Source organism: Carya illinoinensis, chromosome 13, assembly GCF_018687715.1.
Source record: "Carya illinoinensis cultivar Pawnee chromosome 13, C.illinoinensisPawnee_v1, whole genome shotgun sequence".
Classification (NCBI taxonomy): Eukaryota; Viridiplantae; Streptophyta; class Magnoliopsida; order Fagales; family Juglandaceae; genus Carya; species Carya illinoinensis.
In genome coordinates this window covers 28,052,677-28,060,387 of record NC_056764.1, presented here as the reverse complement: position 1 = coordinate 28,060,387, position 7,711 = coordinate 28,052,677, and the positions used below count along the sequence as shown (strand labels likewise).

Here is a 7,711-nt window from a genome sequence, read left to right as displayed (position 1 = left end):
GCAAACTACCTCGACTAAGGTGGATCTTGCCACCCTAACACCTCAGGGTGGGTTGGCCACATGCCATCCTATGCATGGTGGTTCTAGCTAACTTGACAATAGGGTGAATGCAAATCGAGGTTGCAGATCTACCTGCTGTGAAGTAATTCTACCCACACTGAGCAAGGTTGTCATAACTATCCTTAGGTGGCCAGACTACCCTTTGAAGGAATGGAAAGCCACCCCAATTTTTTCTCTTTTTTCAATTTTTTTATTGTGAAAGAATTAATTCTGTGTGGGTGTACTTATTTTATTTTCAAAGGAAAATTTTATGTCATGATTTTATCAAAAGATATAAAGGAGTGATTTATATTGTATCTTGATTGAAGTTAATTTCTTTTGAAAGATTAAGTGAAATGTAACTAAAATATACTATATCTTGATTAACGTTAATTTCTTTTGAAAGATTCACTATTTGGATAGTGAAAGTATTTCATCTCATCTCATTTCATCATTACAACTTTTTTAAATTCCCACATAAAATATAATAAACAATTTAACTTTTCAAATCTCAAAATAATAAAAATATTAAAAAATAATATTCTATCAATATTTTATTCAACTTTCAACTTTTATCTCAATTTATCTCATCTCAACTCACTATTTAAACAATACGTTAAATGTAACTAAAGAATAATAATATGTTTATTTCGAGGAAAAGTTAAACTCTCAAACCCCATATCTCAAGTAGTAATAAATATTGTGAAATCTATATCATATATTTATTGCTCTCTCATATTCTTATTCTTATAATTCAAAAAATTAAAAATCTGAATCCAAAATGAGGTAGATTATTGACAAAACCTAGCATACAATAAGGGTATAGATACAAAGAAATTACACAAAGTAAACTTACAAACTACACCGTTTGATATGGTCTATTATATTTACTTTATAATAAAAGTAATTTTACAAACTGACAAACTATATCAAACTACATGAGTTTCTAAAATTATTTTTATATAATTTCTTTGTGGTTAGAATATTTCCCTTACAAAAAAACTAAAATATATATATATATATTTATATGTAAAAAAAAACACAAATAATAAGAACATATTGTCCCAACACTTCGTCATTTGTAGGAGTGTAAAAAAAATCGATAAACCAATCAACCAGACCGAAACAAACCAAAACGGTGGGTTTGGTCTGGTTCCAAATTTGGTTCGGTCCAATACTAAACTTGGTACCGGTACCAATTTTATTTTTCTTAAAACCAATCAAAATCAATCCGGTTCTAATTTTTCTTTTTCTAAAACTGGATCGGACATGTTCATGTATATATATATTAATTTTTTATATTATATATAATATATGATTATATATAAAATAATTTTTTATTATATGATAAATTACTAATTAATATAATATTAAATATTAAAATCTTATATCACTATAGTTTATTATATTAATAATTATACTAATATTATATCACTATATATTACAATATATTATAATATAACATTTATTATTTTTCTTTTTTCTTTTTTCTTTTTTCATTTCGGTTTCAAATAAGTATCTTCCAACTATTAATTGGATGGACATAGGAGTAGGCCCAAGCTGTCTTAAAGAGATCGTACAGTTCTTCGTCCACAGCCTCCAGGTTACTCTCAGAGAGAGAGAGAGAGAGCGAGAGAGCGAAGCATAAATCAGATTGAAAATGCAGAGTTTGAAGCGACTGATACCCCAGGATTCAACCTGGGGTGCGATTCTTTGTGATCAGATTTTGAGGCACCAAGAGAATATCTTTCATCTTCCTTCACTGCATTTAGCTTAAAGGTCCTCCATTCGCTTTCTCGACATTTACCAGGTATTCTATACATTTTTTCAAATAGAATCTCTTTATTATTATTTTCTTCCATCAACTATGACAACTAAGGCTTCTATTGCTATAAGTAATTGTTCATGTGATTTAGGGCAGTGCAGATGAGATGAACAGGGGATGCGTTTCCGATATTTCGGAGCACGAGAAACATGGTTGGAAGGTTTTGTAGCGAACAAATCATTTTTTTTTTTAAATCTTCTACTGGGGTAAGCAAAGGCCTCTGCCCTTCGATTTCGTTGAGAATTTGACTTCCCTTTCCGCTGAGGTAATGATTTGCATAGCCTATTACGTGTAGTGATATTGAGTTGGAATGATGTGATTGTGAACTAGTTTCTAAACAATTTTAAAACCCACTTTCTATATCAAGCATTGGATTCGATTAAAAACTGTGTTGAGATGGCCAGATAAAATCTATATTTAGTGTGACCAATCTACGTAATTGGACCTCTGAGTGCTGATTCTTTTACTTCATCCATGATGATGTGTTATGATCGTCTAGGAAACCTAATAATCTGTGGAGTATAGTATGTAAGTCGTGTTCTTTAGTTTATTCTTGACTGTACAGAATGACTTTACCTGTGCAGATTTCTACGGAAAATAAAATTATCATTCCTGCAATGGCAGCCGTGAAGTTTCCTGACATAGAAGTGAACTACTCTGATAATAAAACATGGAAGCTGGCCATCACTTTCAATAGAGATATGGTTGATGCTGAAAAAGCAGCTATTCCAAAGGCAACATTGCTATGTCTTTCATTCCATGAAAACTCCCAGGTATAGAACATTAGTTATAATTGTGCACCAAAATTTCAGGTGCTTCACCAGTTCACCAAATGCCAGTGGTTTTTTTGCTCCAAGTTGGATGCGTATATTACACTTGGATATCTTTACTACACCTTTTAATGTGCAAGAAAGCATGTAATCTCGTGTGATTAATCAGTATACGGTCTCATGGACTATATATAATTTAGAGAACATAGGTCTAGGAGCTGTTTGCCAGCTGGAATAAAGTGATTAGAACTACAAGGAAAATAGAAGAAAGTTCGAGGTTTTTACTTTTTTGTTACTTTTAGCGAGGTTTGCGGGGTGCAAAATAGGGGTGTATAGAGAACCGACGGCAACCGGACGCCGGAACCGGCGAAGAACCGGTCAGCCGGCTGTAGAAATTAATGAAAACCGACTTTGGTCGGCTCGGTCCCGGTTCGTCCACACAAAAAACTGGTAAACCGACCGACCTTATATTATTATATATATTTTTTATATATACTTTATATAAAATGACGCAGTTTCATATATATGAAACAGCGTTGTTTTGCTTAAAATGTGTGAGCAAAAAAATTAAAGGCAACCAAACGGTGTCCTTTTTTTGGGAACGAGTTAGGGTTACCTTCCCCTTCCCCCCCCCCCCCCCCAATTTTCTCTCTCTCAAAGTCTCACATTCTCCCCCCCCCCCCCCCATTTTCTCTCTCTCTCTCTCTCTCTGAGTCTCTCACAGTCTCACTCTCTCGTGTGTCGCAGTTGTGCTTGCTTGCAAACCCGTGACTCTCCCCGTTCAACAGTGCCGGAGACGAACCCATGACTCCCTCAAGCCTCCGTGTTTTCCTCTGGCCTTCGTGACTCCCTCCGGCCTCTGTGAGCATTCTGACCCCTTTTCCCCTTCATATATAAATGATATATATTAGTATATAGTATATAGTATATATTCTATATTAACATATATACATATACTATATCAATTATTGTTAATACTTAATATACTATATAGTATATAGTATATATACTATAGTAACGTGTGTATATATATAATCTGTTATATATATATATATTAACTTATATAATCTGTTATTTAGTTATTGTTAATTATTTATATAAATTGAGAGAAGATGAGTGAACAACCTAGATTAGAGTCTTAGACTTGTGATGTTTGCCATGTTGCAAAGTAGCTGCTGGGATATTTTGTTTTATGTTTGCCATGTTTCAAACTTGTGATATTGTATGGGATCTTAAAAATTATAAACATATAACATTTATATTTTGTTTTATAATTTAGATGGATTCTTCTTCGTCTCCGATTGATGTTGATACAAATGAACCTCAACCAACAATTAATTTGGAAGAAGATGTGAGAGAGACCCAAACATCAAAACCCCCTAGTGTCCCTACTAGTAGTACTTGTCCATTACCTAAGAAACGGAAAGGGACGAACAAGTTGATTGTATGGGATCATTTTACGAAAGTGGATGGCTGTCCTGTAGATGATTCGAAGGCTAAATGTAATTATTGTGGCAAGATGTACGCTTGCCACTCAAAGAGGAACGGAATTTCAATGATGCAAAATCATTTGCCTTCATGTCGTAAAAATCCTCATAAACGTGGACCTTTGGATAGGTACCAAAAAACATTGACAAGTGAGGCATCACATGAGGAGAGGGTTGGAGAGAGTGATAGTAGTACATTAAGGACTCTTGTAACCCACAAATTTAGTGAAGAGATTGCGAGGTTGGCTATTGCAAAAATGGTAATTATTGATGAGATGTCATTTAGGGTTGTTGAAAGATAGGGATTTAGAAAATTTGCTTGGTCCGTTGAACCCCGGTTTAAAGTTCCATGTCGTGTCACAGTTGCAAGAAATTGTATGAAGTTGTATGAAGTAGAAAAGGGGAAACTTAAAAAAGTGTTTAAAGATGGTGGCATGTGGATTTCATTGACGACAGATACATGGACATCGATACAGAATTTGAATTATATGTGTCTAACTGCACATTTCATTGATAAGAATTGGAAATTGCATAAAGAAATAATTAATTTTAGTTTAATCCCTAATCATCGAGGGGATACCATTAGAAGATATGTTGAGTCGTGCTTGTTTAATCCCTAATCATCACGGTTCGGTTTTCTCCCCCATGCACGGTCGGTTTCGGGCAGTTTATTACATCATTCCATAAACACCAGTCGGTTTCGGTTTGGGCAAAAAACCAAACCGTGATGGTCGGTTTTCAGCCCTATTGCAAAATGAAAACGTCAAATATGGATGATAAGCATGATATTTGGTGCCCAAATAATATTATATCAGGTTTTAAGGCATTTTCAAAATGGAAGGTACAGTAAAAAACAAGTCAAGATTTTGTGCACTAAGTAGAAACAGAAATAGAATCATCATACTAGTTCAATTATTTCTCACACTTGGTCGCTTATATATTACTCTGCCAATTTAACTGCCTGAAAATTGGCACGCCTTACTATTTTCTCTATTTTTTATAAATCCAAATCCCAGAATTTCCTGGATCGTATATTTTTTAAAAAATAACTTAGTTGATAGGTTTGGCTCTTACTATTTTATCCTCTAATAAAATGTTCATTAATCAAAGAAATAAATTTGGTTAGTTTCCCTTTTAAATTTTTTCTTTTTGATAAGTAAGTTTCCTTTTAATTATTTGTGTTGTTCTGTTGCTGCAACAATCTGGTATTATTTCCTTGACAGGCAATGATTGATTCTTGGAGTGGGCCTTTTCTAGGTGCTTACAGTGATTCAAAAGATCTTCAGCTATACGAGGTACAATCACTTTGTATATGTTAGTAGTTAAATAAGTTGTCCCAGTACTTGGGGACAATCCCCCAGCATTAAAGGTTTATGAGATCAATGCATCTAGTTTTCATAACTCAATCTATTCATCATTGTATTTAATCACTCGCAAGTTTTCTTCTCTGATCCTTTCGTGGATTCAGATGTAGGTCAGTGCAAGTGTCTGATGAATGCGATCATTTGAAGGTTATATGATTTTTTCATGAAGTAATGTGCTGAGAGAGTTTCCATGAAAAAGTGGGGACTTCTTCTCTGACTTCTCTCTAATTTAAACCAATTATCCTCCTTCACTTACTAGTCAAGCATTGAAAACTTGAGCCAGTCTCATGGTGACTATATTTTGAGTGGCAATATCATTTGCCAGATTATGCCTCGGTCAGAAGAATTATAATTTGTGCAAGAGGTGTTATAAGATATGCCAACATTTTTGTCTCCCTCTCTTTCAACGGAATTGTGGTTTTGTGACATATACTCAAATCAAATTGCCACTTATGCACATCAAACTTTGATGAATTCGCTATTTTTGTTTTCTTTCTGCATAAAATCTTTTCTCCTTCGAAAACATACTAATGCTCAGAACATTAAATTAGCAATATGGTTTTTAAACGACCAAAACAACACACCAGCAGAGTGTGTTGAGTTTGCTGTTATGCAAACATTTAGGAATGCTATTTAAATGTTTTTTTTTTCTTTTTACATTACCATTGTACTGTAGCTGTTTTATCTTTGTCTCGGGAAAACACTAGTTGAATATAGGGAAAAATCAAATGTTCCACACAATGTTTCATAGTTGGCTCATTCCAGATTAGATGCAAAGGTGCATCTTAAAGATTGTAAATGTGCTTTACAAACATTTTCAATGGTTAGTTAACAAAGTTCAGGCTAAGTTACATATGCCTTATTTTAATCTTTCACGATGCTCTAATAATTTATCATGGATAATTATCTTTAAATTTTTACATTTAAATTATCAATGAAATATTTCATTTTTCCCAGGTGTCCTTCACAGACTCGTGGTTCTTATGCTGGAACCCTATTAAGCAGCTGCTTCTTCGGATGATGAAAAAATCTAAATATGAAGGGAAGGATACACTTCAGAAGCAGATTGTATATCATTTGGTGACCATTATTACTTCCGAAAAGAACTAAAAATTCTGAACCTTGTCACTGGGTACAAAGTATTTTCATTTCCCAACTTATTTAGTGGGAAGCTACATGAAGTTCTTAGTTTTAAAGTTTTAAAGCTCCATCTGTAGGTATATTTTTCTGCTGGACAAATTTGGTAGAATAAGATGGCAAGGCCTTGGTGTGGCAACAGAAGAGGAGCTGTCATCCCTTCTTTCTTGCACATCACTTCTTTTGGAAGAAAAATGAGGTGGCCAGAGCATTTTCTTAAGGTACTTTTAGAATAAGCAGGAAGAGAGTTTCACTGATATTGTTTGGCCTCAACTTCAATGGATCAGAAATACCCTAGTATGATGGAGATGGTGATATCTTTAGGCACGTTTCTTTTTTAATTGCTTTCATTTCTCCTGTTTCTAGATTTTCGTTCATCCTTGGGAGTTTATTAAGGTACCCTTTATTCTGCAGAATGAAAATGTAAAAATTAAAATTAAAATAACTTTTTGAAATAGAAATTGTTTTAGAATAACTTTAACTTTGAAAATTTGAGCAAAAATTAAGAGAATTTGAGTATGAACCTGGATGTAGCTTGAGGTTTTTTTGAATTTACGAATGATGTCAAAATCAATATCGATCCGATATATGGGTTTTGAAATTGCAATAAAGGTGACGAATGAAATCCCTCAAATTGTTTGGGAGATAAGGTCAATGACTTTACAATGATTTTACTGAATTTAATTATAGTCTTGAATAGTCTATAGATTCAGTTGTGAATATTTATATATTTTACCTTGACCACTGTATAAATATGATTATATTCTGATATCTCACGTTTGAAGTTCGGCCAAGACAAATTATTTTGGGTATCGTGTCAATGAAAAAGGGGTAGGGAAAAAAAATATATATATATATATATATATATGTATATAGGTAAATTAATGTCATATCGAAGCGTGCACGGAAACTAAACCCAGTCGGAAATTGAGAGCCTGTCAATCTGATTAGTCTTTACTTCTCATGGGTAATTTTAACTGACAAATGAGAGGAGAATAGAAGGTCGTCGTATATTTTCTCATTAAGAAATAAAACTGTACAAAGAATGTGTGTATATATATATGTTGAGTAACTTTACATAGATTTGTG

The 7,711-nt window shown here is 33.4% G+C and overlaps 1 pseudogene; it reads left to right on the top strand.

Moving 5' to 3' along the window:
• Nucleotides 1-1,592: 1,592 nt before the first annotated feature.
• On the top strand, nt 1,593-7,013 carry LOC122292935 (annotated as a pseudogene).
• The last annotated feature ends 698 nt before the right edge of the window (nt 7,014-7,711 follow it).